General features: G+C 39.1%; 1 long non-coding RNA gene across 4 annotated transcripts in view; it reads right to left on the bottom strand.

Moving 5' to 3' along the window:
* LOC138738663 (uncharacterized) overlaps nucleotides 1–22,898 on the bottom strand; it is a 104,033-nt gene that overhangs the window by 53,576 nt on the left and 27,559 nt on the right. For all 4 annotated transcript variants that reach the window (XR_011341661.1, XR_011341662.1, XR_011341663.1 and 1 more), the window contains exon 2: nucleotides 4,724–4,922. This is a non-coding gene — a long non-coding RNA (uncharacterized lncRNA). The remainder of the gene's footprint in view (nucleotides 1–4,723; nucleotides 4,923–22,898) is intronic.

The following is a 22,898-nucleotide window of genomic DNA, read 5'->3' as shown; positions in this document are numbered from 1 at the left end:
CTGAATTACTCAGCTATCAACAGCAACTAAAGCTTTTCTGGATGTGGCTTGTGGTACAGTGTTAGGGACTTTCTGATAACTCAAGTTCCTTGGCATGTTTTAACCAATATTTATTTTCAACATTTTTTTCAGTTCTGCCTGCTCAATACTGTACATTCTGCATCAGACAGAAGAGTGGGTTTTGCAGTTCACAGACAGACATCGCTCTTTTCAGCACTAACTTTACTCCTCAACGATGAAAAGATTTTGAAGAAAAAACATTATAAAATTTAAGGGCAAACTTTATGCAAATTTAGCCAGTTCTAGCACACTAGCTCAAGAATATCCTTGAACAGCAGAGTTATTAATGCAATGTAGTTTCATTTCTAGCAAATCTCAAGGATTAAAACTAGAATATGCAATGTTTGTTGTGTGACAAGGACTGAAAATGGCACTATTTGTGGAGTCAGTTGGAATTGTATTCATTGTTCAGAATGCCTACCTAATCCATCTACACAGGAGAGATATCAATGAATCACACTCAGGTGTTTATATGCTCAGAATGAGGATGTCAAAGTGGGGTACAAGAGAGTGCTGCTATATTTCATCTCTAGTCCTGTCTATCAAGTTTCCCCAGGTGCTCCAGTTTACTCATACTTGTTGGTTATTAGATCACATGGCCATTGCAATTAGCTGCTGTATAGGAGGGTAATGGGAGAATGAGGGTGGAGCTGATGGGCACGCCAGAGTAGGCTGTGGGGAATTAATTTGGGGAAGTTGGACCGACAGGAATGCTTAGAGTTGGCAGAAACTTGATGTGCCATGTGGTCTTCCCCAAGAAATACAACAGGAAAAGAAACAGTAGTTCAGCAAAACAGTATCATCTCCTCATCTGGCACCAGAGAATGGAAAATGTGCAAGAATTGTAGGTAAACGTTGGTGAGATGACATTTGGCAGCACTGTATTCTCTTACAGAGCTGCCAAGTGCCCACTAACATCAGCTAGCATACAATTGTTGGGGCCAGTCATGTCTGCAACTGTAGGGTTTCTCCACATTACTTCTGAGATCTAGTATTAGACCATAGCATTGGTTATCATCTAAAAGTAAAAATATTTTAGATACATTAAATTTGATGAATAAAGTAGCTGGCACATTGTCACATCCTACAGTACTATTCTTAAAGGTTTCAACTTTTGATGAATCACATGGAAATTCCAGTCCCTATCAACTTGTAGAGGGTTTAAAAAAAAAATGAAAGAACAGTTTCTTCCCAAAGGAAAAAGTAAACACCAAGGGTACTGCATCCCAAACTTCATAAAGACTAATCAAGTACAAACTAGCATTACCAGATGTCAGAAAATGGACTGATTCATCATTCAGGACTGAAGCTTCAAAGTGAGCAGAAGTGCACAAAGTTGGAACAGAATGCCTTTAGGAAATCAATTTCTGTTGAGTCATCCTTCAATTGCTTGAGGAGGTCCCTATATCCATTCTTTACACGAAAAATTACTGATAATTTTTGGAAGATTTACCTACAACTGAAATTGGGGGCTCATTCATTTTATTCTCACAACCTGTTCAAAAGAATCTTCATCTTTCTTTAGCCTGGATTCACCCAAAATGTAAAAGGGCATTTAAAAAAAAATGGGTAGTCCAGTCTTGATGGCATTTACTGGTAAAGCTAAAATGGGATGTTGGATAGTCAAAGAAATCACAACATGAGGTAGAATTAAAGAAAGCTGCCATAAAAATCAGTAATTTTCAGTTGTGTACAACTTCTCTAATAACATTTCATTACCCACAATGAAAAACCAAGTTGACCAATTTTGCCATTATTTGAAAACTGAGATCAGGATTATCTGGGAATTAATACACATCCCAATGTTTCAGACAAATCAGTCACTGACAGGATTCATCCAGTTACTTCAGATGTAATGCTTATACCATTTCTAAATGCTTACTTTCCATGACTCTACCAGAAAAAGGAGCACATTAAGGAATGTGCTGGATCACATCAAACCATGCGAACCATCTGTTCTTACTGTCTTATGCAAATGTTAAGATTTGCAGTTATTGTTTAACAGTTGCCAACTCTGAATATGCAGGATATTGCCTCAACAAGGACACTCATGCTACTGCTTCACAGCACTGAGCTTTGTAGTCTCCTTAAAATATAAACTGGGAAATTTAAGAAGAAAATGTCAACTGAATATTAGTTGGTAATGATATCACAATTAGAAAAAGGGCAGTAACAAGGCAAAAAATATCATCGTAGGCTTTTTCTCGTGATGGAGGCAACTCAGGACCACAAGAATGATGAGGTCATTATTATTTTGCCAAATCTTTCCCAGCCTCCTCCTCCTCAGTGTCTCATTGATTGGCTTGGCACTGTACCTCAGTGTGGGAAGTACTAATACTTCTCTACCCATTAAATTCAGCCCCAGTCCTCCCACCAGCACCACTATTCTGTTAAGCATTATTGGTTGTGTAGGAAGCTCTTCCTCCACAACACCATGTTCAGCATTAAAAAATGGAGAAAAAAAAAATCAATTCATGCAACTCTCAACCAAAGGTCGAACATAGCAGGTACAAAAAGACAACAAAATTTATAATTTTATTAAGGATAAATGTGTAAAATTTGAATTACAAAATACAAAGCATGATTGACTTTACTGATCACTTTCTGTCAGAGGCCAGAAGATCATTGTCATTTATAACAAATGTACAGAATAACAGTTGTTTTGATTCCTGACCACATGATCTTAGCTCATGACTTGAGCAGATCCAACTTATAAACTGCTAAAACTAATTAATCTCAATAAACAACACAGAATGTCCATGCTGAATTGAGAATCATAACCCTTATATAACAAACAAGACTAACATAGTACCATCCTGAGCAAGTGGTAAACTCATTTTAATTTCAATGCTAAAAACACTTCCAGAAAAAAATGTAAAGCAATAAAATAATACCAAAAGCTGTAAACCATGACACCTACACCAGTACTGACCAGACAAGAGTTTATAGCTAGGTGTAAAGGTAATATCAATGTCTTTAAATGTAGGGATACAGCTTGTTCAACCTTTTGTGGGCAACATTCCCAAGTGCCTGAATACAATTTCCTGTGTGCAGCCAAAGGCTCAAGGTGCCAGAGAACAAGATTAATTAGTTAATGGCCAGTAAGTAGCTTTGGAAATTGAGTAGCCTCAGTCACCAATAGCATTTCCAAAAGTAAAACAGTGTTTCTATTATCCAGTACAGGTTCCACTCCAAACCCACCTCCTTAAATTCACGGTTACTTTCCAGAGACCAATGCGAATCATGAAATGCACTCGTCTAATGATAGTAGAAAATCCAAGACTTTTGTGGTGAGCTGCATTTTCAATTTATGAGGTGGATAACTTAAAGAACCAAAAGCATCAAAATCAGGATAGCTTCATCCCACAGGCTGTGAAATTGATGAACAATATCATTTAAACATATAAATCACCCCAAATATTTATATACATTTTGATTATTCATTTAATCATGTATCGTGTATAAGGTGTGCACCATGGTCTGGAGACCCTGTTTCATCGGGTTGTAAACTTGAACTGAAAAGGAAATCTGGCCTGCTCAATAATATTTGCTGGCAATAGGTTTTAAAAACAAAAATCAAATCAAATTTAAATAAAAGCTCACCTTGAGCAATATTAAAGGAAGTCCAAAAAACACAGGTTCCCTGTCATGAAGAGGTATTTTCAACTCATCCGACTTGTCTTTAGAAATGTCCATTACTACAGTTTATGGGCTGCATTGACCCAAATGTTGCTCGATACTTTGCCTCACAATTTGACTTCAGACCATCCAAGCCAGAGAGAATGGGCATCGCATATTTGAAGAAAAATTCAAAGGAACGGGTACGTTGGTTTCGAATGCAAGAAGCAGGCCCTGCTTCGATAAGTCAGGTCAGTGGATTTTTGGACTTTCATTCTAAATGGCAAAATCTGGATGGCTCTGGAATGTTACCTGCCTTCCACTGACCAGACAGTACTCCCTTTCCTGGCATTGACGACCAACCAACAAGGGTGTGGCAAATACACTTCCATACAAGTTGAAAGCCAGGCCCATTACATGGCACTGGATCACACCTTTAACAACAAGTCACTGGCGCTAGGGCCCCAAAGAGATGGTTGCTGGGAACTCCACCTTCAATGATCAGACTCAACTTTAACCAACTTTTCATTGGGTTCATTATGATTATTTTCCTGTTCCACAAGTTATTTCACAATAAAGGCAATGGTCTGGATTTTGACCCTGGTCCTGCTTTCTCGTTTCCCTCTGCCACAACCCAAAATCGAGTCTGATGAGATTCACAAGCGCCACACGTGAACCTCTCCAAACTGAAGTCCACCGAGGTGAACCGATTCCGTTTCCCTCAATCAAATGCTACCAGTTTCTTTTAAACCTCTGACTTGGTAACATTCAGCAACATCAATTTAGAAAAAAAAAATTACAGGATTTGAAAGGCTGCTCGTCTTAAATACGGTATCTAAGTAATTTGTAGAAGGACGGCCCACCCACGTTCCAGCAGCGTGGAAGTTACCCTGGCATTGACTAGCAGCTTAAACATTAACGAACGCGCTGGGGGGGGGGGGGTGAGATAAATACCAATTCCAAATTAAACTCTCAACCATATGATTTAATGCAATATTTCCAAACGATTCACTCAAGAAAAGAATGGCCAATTTTTTTCACTCACCCCAGCCTGATGAAGTCATCCCTGTGATCAGCATTCTTTCATCAGGGTTTCCTCATGGCACCACGCTGCTGCTGTTGGCTGGAAGTCCCCTCCATGACATGACTCGACCCCCCTGGAAATTCTTTCCGCAAAGCTTGCTCTGTGCGACTTCTGTCAACCGCTGGCACTTGAACTCGAGGGAAAGTCGCTGCTTCCACCCCTATTCAACAGAAAGGAACAGAAAGTATGTCAGGCGAGCACACACACACACACACACAAAGCAGACCACACAGGTCGCTGCCGCGGGTGGATGAAGAGCATTTCTTTCCCCCTGCAACTGGGGGACGCGCCGTTTAAAAGGCGTTGCACTCAGTAATCCAGCTCCGAGGGGATGCCAGCGTTGGCCATTGTTGTGCTCAGGCTGCTTTTGCCACTCATCCGCTGCTGCGCCCAGCGGATGAAGGCTCCAGGCAGCCCGGAGCGTGGACACGGCGGCTCTTATAGAGCAGCGCCGAAGCCCGCCGGCCAATCACGGAGCGTCGCCGGGCAGAGGCCGGCGGTCACGTGACCGCGCCTCCCTCGCGCTCGCTCGCTCCCTTTCTCCCCCCCACCCCACGTGACACTGAAATTCTGAATCGGGGCTCGACTGGGGTGAGGAAAAGGGCATTCATTCAGAAAAAAAACACACGGTAGCAAAACAGCCAGAAAACGCCGGGCTCTGCGCACAGACCCTTCAAACAGGAAACTCCCCTGCCTGATACACGAGAGGACTGGTCGTCATCCAAACAAGGGAAGTGTCTGGTGTTCTGTAAACGATCTCTCCCCCCCCCCCCACCCCCCACACCCCCCCCCCACCCCCCACTGGCGGCGTATCCTGAAGAAGGCCAACTTGCAGTGCAGTTCGTCCTCACCCCAGAATGATTTAATGTTACTGTGACAAAGACCTAACTAACTGAAAAGGGGAAGCACTGAAATTGACGGATTATCAACCAAATGGGGGTTGCTGGTGTTGTGAAGGATTTACATACAAAGAGCAGAACTTTCCTGTAACTCTTCTTTGATTGTGACCACAAATAAAAATGGGGGCATGAATTTTATAGCTGCCCACAGGTTAAAAAGTTAGTGATGTCTCTAAATGTATAGTCACTATTGATTTAACCTGAGGAATGAAGTACCTTGACAAAGGGCTCAAGCCTGAAACTGGCTATATATCTTTATCTCCAATGGTCACTGTGAGACTTGCTTTGTCCCTCCAGCTTTTTTGTGTTTTTACAATATTTAACCAGCTGTATTATCAGAGTCCATAATTGTTAATGTTTTAATAATTGACTGACTTCATTCAGAATTTACAAATATGAAACTGTCCCATGGTGTCATTATGTTACAACCCATTAGACCACAAGTTGGCAGGTATTTGAATGTTTTACAGCAATATGAGAAACCTTTCCACTCAGAACACCACTAAAGTCATCATTTCAAACATGACAGTGATATTCAGATCTCATCGATACGTAATGAACATGCTGTTCTATTAAAAATATACGAAATCTTTGTGTTATTTAGCAGCTATATAAAATATTGACTGAGATTATGCAAAAATAGTGACCAATAACTCACTATGCAATATTTACAATAACAATTTCTCAAATTAAATATTTAGAGTTCAATCAATGGACAAGATTTGTTGTTATGTTATTTTGTCTTCTAAGCAAGGTGATTTTTCCTAAGTTCTATTCTGCTCTTTATCCTTCATGGATAGTTGTCTGTGGAAAATAGGAAGATGGGGACTGGTGGTGATTTATTTTCCTGCCAAAGGATTTTTGGGAGGTAGTGTTGAACAGGGCAAATTATCACTTGCTTTGATTCTAACGATGTCATGCACAGTCAAACCAATGATCCATTTTAATATCTGATCGATGTCAATAATTCTATTTTACTTTGTCTGTATGCATACAAACTTGTGGTGTCAACGTCTGTTTAAAAATATAGTGAAACCAGAACCAAAGATATTTCATTCTTGACATGCATTGATCAAAGACAAACACACAATTTCTGGAATCAACATACCAATTTAAATCCAGGTTTCCATGTGTTTTAAGGATAGCTTCCCTCATTGCTGCCTGTCTTCCTTACATTTGATCACTAACGATTTGCTTAAAACATTATATTGCAACTGCAAACTTCAGAGAAAGTTAAAGGTTTTACTTCCAGAAAAGGCGTAAATAAGGCTGCTTCTGGGGGAAGGAGTAGGCCGAGACTGAATCATATGCGATGTGTCACCGAGGTTTTGATGGAGTGTATTTCATGCAATACAGTATGTTTTGCTGCAGGCCAAATTAAGTAAAGATGTCAGAGTAACATAAATCAGTCTAATTACTTCATACAAGGTCATGCAGAATATTACCTGCAGTTACCACAGAACATACTAACCAGACGGCAGGAGTGGAACAAATAATGAGATGCACTGTTATAACTTAAAAATGCACTATCAATATAAGAAAGGCAACAGGCCCAGAAAAATTATGATTCATTTTAGCCTTTGTAGTCATGCACTAAATTGATTTAAAATTAGTTTTATCATTACATCATGTGCTTGTTTACAAACAAAAGAGAAATCTGTTAAATTCTTCCCCTTAAAAATGGTAACCTAAATATAAATTATTCTGATAAAGTTAAATACAAATAAAACTAGGATTAATGTAGATTTGGACAAACACAGGCCATTTTGCCCCACAAGTCTGTGCCACCTAATTTACACCCAATTAACCTATACTCCTGATACATTTTGAATGGTGGGAGGAAACTGAAGCCCCTGGGGAAAACCCATGCAGACATGGTGAGAACATACAAACTCCTTACAGACCAGCGGATTTAAACCCCTGTTCCCAGTCGCTGCTGCTGTAAAGGTGTTGCACTAACCACTGCACCAACCATGTCGCCCAATTCACAAAATGGGTGACTGAAGCTCAGAATGGACTCGGTGGGACGAAAAGCCTGTTTCCCTGCTCTATCTCTCAGTGACTCTATGACATTTTGAGCTTATTCTCTAAATGACAGGTAGTTAGTTAGAATCAAAACTATCTTTACAGACAGATTATTAACAACCTATAGGTTGGCCTGAAAATTTTATTAGACCACTTTGGTTGGACTTGAGAACAACTTGGTCTCTCAATTTCTCTTCATCTTCCAAGTGTGTTTTTTTTCCAGTAAAAGCCTGGAAGTACTTAAGTACTTAAACTCTAAAACAATTGACATTACAGATTGGGGATTGAATCTGGATATTTAATTGGCTTAGAAGTCCTGTTATTAGCTACAAAATTTCATAACTTGAAAATTGCAAACTATCCTTCTGGAGGAGAAAAATGTTAATTGATGAATCATGAAATTAAAAACTTCACTGCAATTTATTTCTGGCAATGCCTTACTCAATTTCCAAAACTTGCACAAAGATGTAGCTGTTCAGCAAAGATGGCCTGAAAATTTTAATAGTCAATTTTGGTAGGAGTGAAGAATATTTTATCAGTTTTTAAAAAGAATGAGAAGGTACTGTATGTCGAATTAAAAGAACATAAATTTCCTATTTAATACCATAATATGTTCAGGTACACACCTACATGTGTACATCCTTACCTCAAGGAAAGTTCTCCCTTCATCAATTATGAATGCATGTAGGCTTCTGCAACATAACTGTCTGTAGCAAGCCAAATTAAGGTGATTTAATTACATACAGGAATGAATCCAGTATAGTGTTTTCGGTATTTGCCTAACATTTCATAATGCTTCCAATATTTGACATCTTACTCCTGCCCACTGCATATTGTGTTCTTTTAATAATGTTTATCAAGCTTTGTCATATCCTTGGAATGGTCAAGATGGGCTATTTAAGGGAGTTCCACTTTCATAATTAGAATTACAACTGATTATCTCAATTGCCTATTGGGCTGTGGTGTCTTGTGACAACTCCTGATCTTAGTTCAGGGATATCCTGTCAAATTCACTCAATGCAAATGCTCATCTGTTGGGTATAGTACAATAGAGTTAGATTTATATGGCTCAGAAACAGACCTTTTTGACCAATTCATCCATGCTGACCACTCTTTCTAAATCAGCTAGTCCCATTTGCCTCTATTTGTCCCATATCCCTCTGAACCTTTCCTATCCAAATATCTGTCTAAATGTCTTTTAAACATTACAATTGTACCTGATTCTACAACTTCCTCTGGTAGATTGTTCCATATACATACCATACAGTGTTGAAAAAGTTACCCCTCAAGTCCCTTTCAAACTCCTCATCCTTGAAATATAACAGTCACCATTCATCTGATCTATATGTATTCCTCAAGATTTTATATGCTCTTAGCCTCCTGCAGTTCATGGGGGAAAAGCATAGTCTATCCAGCCTCTTCAAACTCAAGTCCTTGAAACCTAATAACATCTTAGTGATTTTTTTCCCCCCCAGAGTAACAAATTTTCAAGTCTCCACAGCAATTTTGTAAAAAAGTCAATACAAAAGATTTTATGCAATTGTTCAGGGCCAGGTCAAAATATCTTCTCTTGGCTAAATAAGGTCAAATCTACAGATTAGGAAATGCGGAGGAGGGAGGATAATTGACGACACCTTACCAGTACTCCCAGTGCTACCTAATGCTCATTGTTCTCCAGACTTTCAACTCAGATACTCAACAGAGAAGGTGAAATACATTTCTGTTGTTTACAGGTCACCCAGCTTCAGCATAAAGTGTAGGTGCCACTAAAGCTTTTTTTAAACAATAACAACTAGCATAAAGTGCTCCATTTAATGGTCACAATTCAAAGTATTCACAGTGTGAAAATACCATTTTTTTAAAAAACAGAACTTGAATGACCCCAAATATGTGATGGTAGTTTAGAGGAAAGGGGCCTTCTATTGTACACAAAGTTTAAATAAAAATGTTATTCTGTCAAACAAGTACTTTTCCTCCAGGAATACAGGCAGGCAATTTTTGTAACCCAAATTAATGGACAGACAGTCATGGAAAACCTGACTGACAACACATTCAGACATTACTCAAGACTTTTGGATGTTTTAAGCTGCTGCGTTTAATACATTACTAACATTCTCTTCCGTTTTAGACAGCAATATACAACATTACTTGTTTTTAGAATCGTGGGGGGGGGGCCTTACTAAAAAAAAAATTCCCTTGAGGGTAGGTGGCCAATTTACTCAGACTAGTTTCAATTTCAATTAAAATATGTCTTGTCACATTATGTAATTTTTTGCAGAAAGATAGTTTTTGATATATCTTATGATACCCAGTCTTAGAAATGCTCTCTGAAAAATGTTAATGAACTTTGCTAGACAGTTTTAATACAATTAATTCATTAGCACATTTCAAGGGTGTTTATTTTCCTTCATAATTCTCCAGAAGGAGACAGTGGAACAAAACTGAACCCTGGAAAATTAAGGTCATAAGAGATAGAAGTAGAATTAGGCCATTTGGCCCATCGAGTCTGCCCCGCCATTCCATCATGGCTGATTAATTATTCTTTTCAACCCCATTCTCCTGCCTTCTCCTTGTGACCCTTGATTCCCTTCTTAATCAATACCTACCTCCACTTTAAATCCTCCCAATGACTTGGCCTTTGCAACGATGAAGTCCACAGATTCACCACCTCTTCATCTCTGTTCTAAAGGGACGTTTTGTATTCTGAGGCTGTGTCCTCTGTTCCCAGACTCCCCAATATAGGAAATATCCTTTCTGTTCACACTATCCAGGCCTTTCGATATTTGATAGATTTCACTGAAATACCCCCCCCCCCCCATTCTTCTAAACTCCAGCAAGTACAGTCCCAGAGCCATCAAAGCTCCTCATACGATAACCCTTTCATTCAGGGATCATTCTCGTGAACCTCCACTGCACCATCTCCAATGGGGAAGGAGCAGCTTTAATTATTTGACTGGAACCCTTTGTCCAAAAATGGGAAGAAAAACACAAAGAAATGCTGGAGGAACTCAGCCAGTTTCACAGTGTCCATAGGAGGTACTCTGTAATCCAGAGTTTCACCTGAAGCTCCCTCATGAGATCTTTGTTAACAATAGTTAAGATCTATTTTGTACATTTTTTAATTATACAAACATTTGAGTTGACTTTAACTGGGAATTCTGCCATATATTTGGGATATTTCTCCACCGTATTGAAGCAAGCTAACTTAGTATTCTCTTTTTGGGGCATTATCCCTGTGGGGTCTCTGCATCTACCTGCTGACGTATGTTCCGCCAAAGGGGAGATCTGATCTGCTCAGGATAGAATCATGGACGCCTGCAACACAGAAAGAGGCCACTTGGCCACAAGACCATGCTGTTCTTTGAAAGAGCCACCAAGTCCCACACCTTTTTTTTGCCCTCTACCATGTGCTGATTCTCTGCAAGGACAGGTTTCATGGCCTTTTAAAACTGCCAGTAGAATCCAATTTCACACCCCTGATTCTTCCATTTGCTACCAATAATACTGATTGCATCTCATTAGATACAAAATTTAATTACCACAATATTCCCAGTGACAAAATACCTTAATTTCAGTTTATGCTTTAAGTACATTAACAAATAATACCGGTGGGAAGTGAATGTATAAAGCAGAATGCCTTGCAAGATGAACAGCTGTTGGTAGAGGCAAGGCAGGACCTAGGCAAATTTAAAGTAATAGTTTTTGAAATACAAACATTATTGGGATTTGATTGGCCATTCTGGGATTTTGTATGCCATTAGTCAACTTAATTTCTTTACATTTTTCAGAAAGAATAATAGCAATGATCTTTTCAAGTGAAATAAAAATATTCTAGCCAACATGGAATTGGGCAAGGACATAAAATTTAAACCACAGACTCTGAGTTACAAAGCAAGTTGTGGGCCATCCTCAAAAGGTGTCATGGGAAAGGCAGCTGAAAAAGTACAATCTCCACCCACTATTGCTCACCACACCAGCCCACGCAATACAGCACACCCAGCATCCTGCAGGACACAAACTCTGTATTAGGCGATGGAAACTCAGGATACAAGACCACAGCAGCCCCTGAGAAGCTCCGGCTAGCTGAACACACAACTATTCATTGACCCCTGCCCAGTTAATGTCACTTCCCCCTGTGCATCCTGTGAGTGGGCTGGCAATGTTTCTCAGTGCTTTCCATACCACCACCAGAATGCAGCAACCACCCTTATCCTGGAAATTTCAAGTCTGATCTTTTAAACATTCCATTCCACTGCAACACCGACTGAGCTTCCTGCTCACACACTCCCTTTTATGACAGGCCTTTCACTTCCAGCTACCAATTTCAGCTGTGAAACAACTCCGAATAGGTCTCGTGATCAAAACTTTAACCCTGGACAGTCCAAAACATATACTATAACACGTCTAGTTTAGTTCTTATCTTTCCTATTGATATTAACCAAACTAAGAAAAGGATTATATGAAAGTAACAAGCAATAGTACAGTTCTAAAGTTAAATTTAAAAATTTTAATTTTAAATTTAAACATGCAGCATGGTAACAGCCCATTTCGGCCCACAAGTCCATGCTGCCCAATTACACCCAATTAACCTACACCCCCGGTACTTTCTGAATGGTGGGAGGAAACCAGAGCCCTCAGAGGAAACCCACACAGATACAGGGAGAATGAATTGTTATGAGCCCAGAGGACCCCAAACCCCAAAAGTAATAGAAATTCACCAAGACAAATGGTTACTTAAACAAAAGTTACTTTTAATTTTCTTTAAACATAAAAAAAATCAAACTTTAACTTATTACTATTAACTTAACCCCCTTCTTATTCTGAGCGCACATGTATGTAATGTATATATGTTCATGGTGGGGAGCTGGCTGATGGCCTCCATCAGCCAGCTCCCCACCATGACTACCAGCCCCCCCATATCTCCATCAGGCACACAAAACTCAAAACGGTCAACCAGTTTACCTATCTCGGCTGCACCATTTCATCGGATGCAAGGGTCGACAACGAGATAGACAACAGACTCGCCAAGGCAAATAGCGCCTTTGGAAGACTACACAAAAGAGTCTGGAAAAACAACCAACTGAAAAACCTCACAAAGATTAGCGTATACAGAGCCGTTGTCATACCCACACTCCTGTTCGGCTCTGAATCATGGGTCCTCTACCGGCATCACCTACGACTCCTAGAACGCTTCCACCAGCGTTGTCTCCGCTCCATCCTCAACATTCATTGGAGCGACTTCATCTCCAACATTGAAGTACTCGAGATGGCAGAGGCCGACAGCATCGAATCCACGCTGCTGAAGATCAAACTGCGCTGGGTAGGTCACGTCTCCAGAATGGAGGACCATCGCCTTCCCAACATCGTGTTATATGGCGAGCTCTCCACTGGCCACCGAGACAGAGGTGCACCAAAGAAGAGGTACAAGGACTGCCTAAAGAAATCTCTTGGTGCCTGCCACATTGACCACCGCCAGTGGGCTGATATTGCCTCAAACCGTGCATCTTGGCACCTCACAGTTCGGCGGGCAGCAACCTCCTTTGAAGAAGACTGCAGAGCCCACGTCACTGACAAAAGACAAAGGAGGAAAAACCCAACACCCAACCCCAACCCACCAATTTTCCCTTGCAAGCACTGTAACCGTGTCTGCCTGTCCCGCATCGGACTTGTCAGCCACAAACGAGCCTGCAGCTGACGTGGACATTACCCCTCCATCAGTCTTTGTCTGCGAAGCCAAGCCAAAGAATATGTTCAGGAAAGTTCTTTGATTCACAGTCCAATCTCACTTCTCATTTCTCCAAGTTCACTGGTATCAGGCAATTCTTATACTGTGCACAGAATTTAACATTTATAATTTTCACTAGGCTCTAAGAAAGTTCTCATTGGTTTCACAGAGAGATTTGTTGCTCATTGGACAAACACACAAACTGATTTCCCACCATCAACACTTCAGTGTCTTACCGAAGAAACTTTCCCCATCATCAGTTTTCCCAAATGATGACCTCTTCTTCCAGGTCACCACAGAGTTCCTTTTGTTGCCTTTATTTCAGGTGAAACACTCTAGCCAGCCATTTCCTCCTGTAAGGACTACAAGGGTTTTCACCAGGCTGAACCCAGAAGTCACAACCCGTCTTCAAAATGGGGTTTTCAACAAGCTTCCAAAGACCACTTCAGAAGTCAGTTCTCTCTCTCTCTCTCTTTCTTTTAGAGAAAACCTGTTTGCTTTTTTCCTCTCTCTGCTTGCAAAATCACATGACCTTCTTAGAAAAGCAAACTGCAACCAGACAGATTGAGGCACTAGGATCAGTTTCTTGAGCCTGGCCATCTGTTGCTTTCAAAACAATAATCCATTTACTCCACAGCATCAGTCCAATTAACACCTACTTGTGAAGTCTCCATAGGCATTTTTCAAGGTTTCTGCAAAGTCACTGTGGACATGATGTCTCTCCTTCTGCATAGCTCTTACATTTTAAATGAGATCTCTTTTGTGAAGTGTTTATGTCTGTTTGTGGTGACCTACACTAAACTCCCCCCCACAATCTATCTCTTTAAAAAAAAACATATTAATATATAAAATATAATATAACCCATTATAGTACAAACTCCTTACCAACAGCGCGGGATCCAAACCCCAGTCTGATCACTGGCACTGTAACAGCATTATGTTAACTGCAATGCTATCTGTGCCACCCCAATCCACATCGCCTTTCCAAAAAAGGAGGGATGAATTTCTGATCTTTGTGACTGCAGCTGTTAAATGTTTGTGCGAGAATGAGAGAGAAAAGGAGCACATTCAGCCATGCACATGTATTTGTGGTGTGTGTGTGTGTGTGTGTGTGTGTGGGTGTGTGAGAGTGAGTGAGTGAGTGAGTGAGTGAGTGAGTGAGTGAGTGAGTGAGTGAGTGAGTGAGTGAGAGAGACAGCGAGATAATAGATCAGGCTTTATTGCTCAGCTTTACTGTACATATTCCTCAAGTCATCTCCCATAAAATAATTTGGATAAAATATTTCCTAGTTTTAAATAGCTAGTTCACAGTTTTACTCAATCAAATAATTTACAACATGGAAGCACATTGTTGTGGTTCCTAGAACTCTATTTTGGGCCCCTGGTGAAGACATCATGCAGCTATGGCAGAACATCTGCAGCTTTGTAGTATTCACCAAGTCTTCATTTGCCTTCAGGTGTTATCTGGGGTAAAGCCATTCATCTATTGAAATTTAAGGATCTTTTTCAATCAAAATATCTTTGATATTAAGGAGTTAATAACCAGGCGGTTTGCTTTCATTCTTTTTTTTCTGAATTATCACAATCCCACAGTGGCTTTTCAAGAGATACCGCCAATTCAGCCAGACACAGCTGATGGAAGTAAAGCTTAAAAGAGACACTGAGCTTAGTGTTCCAATATTGCCAAATCAATTGCAGAACCAAAGTTACTTCTATACTACATTTTGCAATCACGTTTTATGTCAATAAGCTCTGTAATAAAATCTTTCAATGCTTTACTATATGAAGCACAATTAATTAATTACAGATTCAGGTTACTGATTATAAGTAATAGATTTGGGAGTGGAGGGGTTCACTGAGGAAGCTTTTCACTGATAGCTTGCTTGGTAACGTGATGAAATGACTATTGCATCATGAATGTGGTTCTTAGCCAATTCCTTTCTCAGATACTTCTGTCAGCATTTAAAATCTGGTCAGCATCTCCATGAAAGTAACAGAACAGGCAATGTCATGGATGATCAATATAACATTAACTGCAAGCATTTTGGCCCAATAGTGAGTTTCTTATATTTCATTAATGCCAAAGGGATAATGATTTCTGCATGGCAGAGGTTCATTGGATGCAAACTCAGCTGAAGCTGCCAGCTGGTTACATGTCTGATTGTTCCAAGTTTCTTTCTGTGTGAAAAGCCTTGGTCTGTGAACCATATTCAGGCCTTTTGATCAAGACAAATTAACATCAGGAGGTCCAAATGGCCATTTATCTGAATATCATGTCCACAAGTTTGAATGGTTGATATTCAAATAAAAACAATGGGAAAAATCTCCTAAAATTATGATCAGAAAGTAAATAATGGCAGTCTCCTCCTTAGGTTGAATTTGCAGGAAGTTTCATTCTCTCTGACACACCAGAATTGGAAGGAAAAGGGCAAGCTGATGAGAGAGCATAGAATATTCTCACAGTATTTAACAGTCAGAGAATGAGCAATGTTTCAAACATGACCATCATAATCTGTGGTTTTCCATAAACTTCAGAGTAGTTGAATACTTATTTTTTCTTTAAAAAATAAATGTAATTTTACAGACAAGCCAAAATTATAGGGAGATATTGTGTGTAAACTCAACCCAGTCACCTGTAGCTCCAGGGCAGGACACAATTTTGGCACCCAGAAAATTTGATCTTGAATCAGTAATATGATATTGAATTTCCAAAATTACTGCATTGGTTTTTTTTTTCAGTCCAGTACATTCAAAAGTTGTCCTTTTTCTGTAAAGGAACAAAGCTCAAATCGCACTACTACATACATTTGACCATAAAGCTTCCATTGAGATCCATCCTTGTTCACTTGACATGAGTTTTACATCAAATGCTAACAGCATGTAACATTTGAAGTCCACATTGACCTGACAGTACTAGTGAATCATTGGGCTGATTGAACAAGGAATGGTCAATCACATTTTCATTATGCTATTCCAGTCTGAGTGGCCCTCTTGGTACCTCCTCCTTCAGGTTTCCCCCTCAAGATCCAATCCTTCCACTAAAAATTTCACCTCCATAAACCTCTAAAATGTCAATGAGTTCCTAACCAATAAAGTGCAAATTAATCTGTCAAGAGCACTTAAACTGTAGATGTATTTAATGCATTAAACAGATAAAAGGTGGAGTGAATGAATCTGTTACGACATGTGGAGGAATACCATAAGCTTCAACTATGAGCTCTAACACATCTGCTTCAGAGTCTTTTCAAAATTTACCTAATAAATTCCACAAACTTGTTTGGTAAGTTAAACATTACCACAGGTGGAAGAATTAAATGAGTGGAATTCCTAACTCATAAACACAAGCTGAAGAATAACCAAGGAGGTCAGACAATGGGAGCCTCGTTTGCTGCTCTTGGTGCCTGGCTTGTGGATATTCGACAGCCTTCTCCAGACATAGCAAGCAGTGGCAAGGCTGCAGGATCCTTGTCCATTCAGGAATCAGTACAATTAATTCTGATGTCTGAGTATTCCAGTTCGTTCAGTGTGTCTGATGTCCAAGTTTTCACATCCTTGCTGCCTATCCAAGTGGCCCAATGTATCCAAAGGCATATATGAACAAATCAAGAACTTCACCTTGGGTTCAAAATCAAATCTGATATTCTCTCAATGATCCAGAAATCAGTTAATGGCAGTTTATCCACCAACAGGTAAAGCACCTGTTTCCTTAACAAGCATCTCCTTCTATGGTCCTTAGGAAGCACTCTTACTTACTATCCAATAACTAATTCAGATAGGTTAATACCTTAGATGCTCATCAAGACCGGCCCTGCATTTTGTTCACCATATTGTTACTTGCTGTACACAACAAAAGCACAGGATTTAAAAAGGCAGAATTGGCCTGGGCTCTGCATACATAGAGCAGAGGGTAAATTGGATATCCCCCCCAAATAGTATAGAGATTGTTATCAGGGATTAATTCATGCCTGCTAATCACAATCAGTCAGCACACCATTTGTTATCTATAACCATTATTACCAGAGTTGTGTGTATCCACTGAAAGATTGCTTATACTGGTTAAAGTTAGTTTCCACTTCTTAGAGGGAAGGTGACATGCTGAAAGCAGATGCTGGTAGTCAAGGAAGAAGTGGCCAAGAAACAGTGAAGATGAATATGGGAGAGTATGTGCTCCAACCTTTGAAGGTTGCACTGCAGATCTTGGAGTTAAAGGTAGAAAGTTGTAGAGATCGCCTGTGTCCACAGGAGCCAAGAGACACACCAGACACGTGTTCAAGAGGCATTCAGAGCTGAAAGAAACAAGATCATGCCAGGTTGAAACCACCTGGATGCATATCTTTTCTTTTGAATTAAAACATTTCTCCATACATACAGTAATCTAAATTAATACCGTAATATAAATTGCAAAAAAAAATCAAAAGTTACCTCCTCCCAAAACCCTCCATCCCAATAATCAGAGCCAATATAAAAGATATAATATAGCTATATAAATCAAGAAAAAGAAATAAAAATTTTCAGGATTTCACAGAGAGATGTTTGCTAACACACATAAATAAAAATCTTCATTACAATGCCGAGGGGAATCTCGCAGATCTAGAGGGACAGAAAGGACATTATTACAAATTTAAACCTAATATTTGCAAAAAACAGAGTATTTATTTCTCAAATTATATGTAATTTTTTTCCAAAGGAATACAACTTTGAATTTCTGCATGTCATCTTGGGATACCTAAATATGTCTGATTTCCAAGTAATTGCAATACATTTTCTTGCCACCACTAACACTACTTTAACAAATTCCAATTGATATATTGATAGTTTTTTTTTAACTTAGGCCTTGTTCCTTCAATATTTCCTAATAAAAATAAATCTGGACTTTGTGGAAAAACAACTCTTGCAACTTGTTCCAAAAAAATTTGTAAACCTACCCAAAAAGATCTTACATTAGGACAAAGCCAAGTTGAATGCAAGAAAGTTCCTATATCTTCACTGCATTTAAAACATTGATCCAATAAATCTGATTTTATTCTATTCAATTTCTGTGGTGGAAGATATAACTTATGTAAAAAATATTGAATTAATCTATATCTTACATTGATAGTATTGGTCATAGAATCCCTACACAAGTCTGCCCATATTTGCTCATAAATTACAATGTTCAGGTCTAATTCTCATCTTTGTCTAGACTTATGAACTCCTACTTGTAATAAGGAATATATCATAGAAATAATTTTTAACAATTCTTTTTCTAAAAAGGAGTTCTATGTCAGTACAACGAGGCAACAGCATAGATGGTCCTAACTTAACCCTCAAATATGCTCTTGGTTGAAAATAACAAAAAAGTGTTATGAGTTATACCATATTTATTTCTCATTTGCTCAAATGACATTAATTGACCCATCTCGTAATCTTCAACATTTATAATCCCCCTATGAAACCAACCATCTAGAATTTGATTGTCCTTTGAAAAAGATACGAGGATTTTGAATCAAAGGCATTTTAGGTGATATGCCTCCTCTTACACCAATTTCATTATTTATTTTATTCCAGATAGTAATCCAATATTTCAATAATGGTGTATCTTTATCATCAACCATTAATTTTGATTTCTGCTTATATATAAATTCTTCTGCTTTTCTCTCTCGTATTTTATTTAATTCTATTTTAACCCATGCCGATTTTTCCCTTTCAAAGAAAGAATAGAGAAATCTCATTTGAGATGCTCGATAATAATTTTTTTTTAAAATTAGGAAGCTGTAAACCTCCCAATTCATATTTTCATGTTAATTTCTCCTAAAGAAACTCTTGACAGTTTACTTTTCCAGAGAAATTTCCTTATATATTTCTTCAATTCTTGAAAAAAATTTGAGTTATTAAAATAGGTAATGTATTCTTGGAAAAATATTCATCTTAATACAATCAACCCTTCCCACCAAAGTTATAGGCAAATTCATCCATTTTTAAAAATCTTTCTCAATCTTTTTAAGTAATAGCGAACAATTCAATTTATTTTGTTTTTCAAATTATTATTCGTATGGATATCTAAATATTTAATACCCTCTTTTGGCTATTTAAACTGAGCATCCCTTTGACATGAATGTAATCTCCTTCTGTTAATGGCATGATTTCACTTTTATGCAAATTTATTTTATAATCCAAAATGTTTCCATATTCTTATGGTTAAACATATAATTTTTGTAAAGATGACTCAGTTTCATTCAAATAAATTAAAACATCATCTGCAAATAAACTAATTTTATGTTCTTCTTGACTACCTTAAATCCCTTAATTTCCAAATCATTTCTAATTACTTAAGCTAGTGGTTCTACCTGGATGCATAGTATTAACCTGTGTGGTTAAGGTAATTGAATGGATTTTTAAATGCCACAACCTGCCTCTCTGTTGGCAGAACTTCTGCACAATTTCCCATACCGTGTGCCCAGTTGTGGACATATGTGTGAGATCTTTAGGAATAGTATTGAGTTCCATAATAGTACTCAAGTCAGATAGCAGGCTGATTGATCTGGTTTTCCTTCTTCAAACTGCTTCTGATAGACATTAGACAGCATCTGGCATGATTCAATGCAAAAGCATTAATGCTTGCACTTAACTCCACTTGCAGTACCCAAAGAATGGCGTTATTCTCACCAGCCAATGCATCATCAAAACTTACATAATAAAGTGCCCTGGTGCAGGCAGGAGAATTTTAACAAGCTAAAAATGGCTTCATCAAAAAGAAACTTGCATCCGTTGTAGTTGGCAAAACCAGTAAGGCATAAAGATGCAGTTATAGCAGAAATAAGAGCAATTGCAGATTTAAATGAGGACTCCTTACATATTTTTACTGTCCTAAATAGTTATTTTGTAAAAGAATTCTTCCTAATACTTTCAGCTTTAGAATAATAATTCATTTTAATATATATTGAAGAATTTACCTATAATACCTTACGCAGAAACTTCACTCTATGTTACCTTAGAGTTAAAGTGCATGCAACCCTGAATTTATCTATCAAGTTCCACATAATGTTTTCCAAAATTGACAAATTACCACCTGCCACAGGCAGTGTGTGGGAGTGGGGGAGGGGGAGGATAATATATTCAGGTTTAATCACTATCTGCGAGCAGAATTTGGAAGACATTCATTCTCTTGGTGCTAAAGAAGTGGGAAGCGAGAATTGATGCAAGCTGTACAACCGCAGAGAATTCTCAGACTGAATCTAAAACCCGTGAATGCTTTTAAAATCGTGATACAGCCCTGGCAGTGAACTCAACACAAGACCACAAAAGAGCAGAATTAGGCCATTCAGCCCATCTAGTCTGCTCTTCCATTAGAATAATTTTCTTGCCTTCTCGCCATCAACTTTGATGCACTTACTAATCAAGAACCTATCAACCTCTGCTTTAAGTCTAGCCAATGACAGCCTCCACAGCTGTAGAAATGGCTTCTCAACTCTGTTCTAAAGGGATGCTCTTTTGATCTGAGGCTGTGCCTTCTGGTCCTCCCACTACTGGAAACATCTTGTCCACATGCACTCTATCCAGTCCTTTCAATATTTCAATTAGACTCCACACCTTTTTCCCCCCCCCCCTCAAAAGTTAACCCTCTCACCCTTGGGATCATTCTCATAAACCTCCTATGGACCCTCTCCAATGCCAGCATATCTTTCCTTAGATATTTTGCCTTAAACTGATCACAGTATTCTAAATGTGGTCTGATCAATGGTTGAACATCACACTTTTGCTTCTACATTCTCGTCCTGTTGAAATGAATGCTAATATTGAATTTTCATTCCTTACTCCCAACAACCAGTATTAACCTTTAAGGAATCCTGTGCTCAAACTCCCAATTCTCTTTCTGTCCTTCCGAATTCTCCACTTTTTGAATTATCTCCTCATTTAGAAAATAGTCCACACCTTTATTCCTCTCACCAAAATGCTCAGTTCTTCTCCATGTTGTATTTCACCTGTCACTTCTTGCCCATTTTTCTCAACCTGCCTAAGTCACTAGCAGACTCCTTGCCTCCCCAATACTACCCACTTCTCCACCCATCATGTTATGATCACTACCTCCTAAGGGTTAAGGACCAAAACCAGAATTGCCTTTTCCCACGTGGGCTCAACCACAAGTTGGCCTAAAAAGGCATCCTGTAAACATTCCATTAATTTATGTTCTTGGGATGCAGCATTAACTTGATTTTCTCAGTCAAACTCCATTTGGAAGTCCCTTATGACCATCGTAATATTGCCTTTCTTACATGCCTTCTCTAACTCCTGTTGTAATTTGCTCCCTACATCCTGGCTGTTATTAGCCAGAGGCAATATCCTCCTGTTCAGCCCTTAAATTTCAATGCAAAATCTTTTTTATTTTTCCACAAAGTCCAGAGAATGCAGCCCCAATCTATGCATTCTCTCATTCAGAGAACCTGCCATTCCTGGAACTAATCAAGTAAATCCACTTTCTTGTGGCAAGTACATTCTCCTTGTGGGCAAGGCCAGGGCTCTTTAGAACTACAGGAAGATTTATTTGCACATCTCTACTTATGAGCCTTTCTAATTTCTCAGTGAACCTGAATGTTGGATTTTAGTGACATGTGCAAAAGGTCACAAAGGAATTTTGGACACCAACATTTCCCAATGTCTTACCACTGAAAAACAATCTGCTTTCTTTTGGATTACTTCACCACTTACTTTCTACCACATTGCATTACCTGCCCTGTTCTTGCCCACTTACTCAGTTCATCAATATCCTCAAATCTTTTATGTCCTCTTTCCCTCTCTCAATCCCACCTGGTCTTGTATTCTCAGCCAATTTAGGAGAATGATATTTGGGCCCCTCCACCAAATTGTTGATAATAGATTATTGAAAGCTGCAGTTCAAGCACTGACCACCGTGGCTCCCCACTAGACACAGCCCAGCATCCTGAGAAGCAGGGGTAGCCAAACTTGCTTAAAGTAAGAGCCATATACCATAAACTTCAGATGTTTGAGAGCTGCAAGACATGAAAAAAATTAGATACATGATTTTACTCTTACATGCACATTTTGATACAATTTTATATGGATCTTAAGAAATACAAGTACATAATATTTATTCATAGTTTTTAAGCTGCTAATTTGTATTCATTTCAATAATCAAAACGTACACAACATATACTAATGTAATAGTGGAATTTTGTGGTTCAAATTTTAGGGCAGAATTTAGGGGGCCGATTATTACACACATACAGCTTTTGACAGTGATAAATACTTGAGTTGTTCGAGGGATCAGAAGCTTGGATGGGTGACCGATAGGTGGGCGGCCAGCCAGGACCTAGACAGAAGTCCGCAGTCAAGGTGTCGAGAGCTTCAGTGGGCGGATGGCCGGGGTGTCAGGAGCTCGGGTGGGCAGGCAGCCGGGGCATTGGGAGCTCGGGTGGGTAGGCGGCCGGGACCTAGGAAAGAGATGGCAGCTGGGCATTGGGAGATCAGATGGGTGGGAGGCCGGGATGTT

This window comes from Narcine bancroftii, chromosome 7 (genome assembly GCF_036971445.1).
Source record: "Narcine bancroftii isolate sNarBan1 chromosome 7, sNarBan1.hap1, whole genome shotgun sequence".
Taxonomy (NCBI): Eukaryota; Metazoa; Chordata; class Chondrichthyes; order Torpediniformes; family Narcinidae; genus Narcine; species Narcine bancroftii.
Note: the sequence above shows the minus strand (reverse complement) of the source record. Positions and strands in the feature narration are given on the sequence as shown.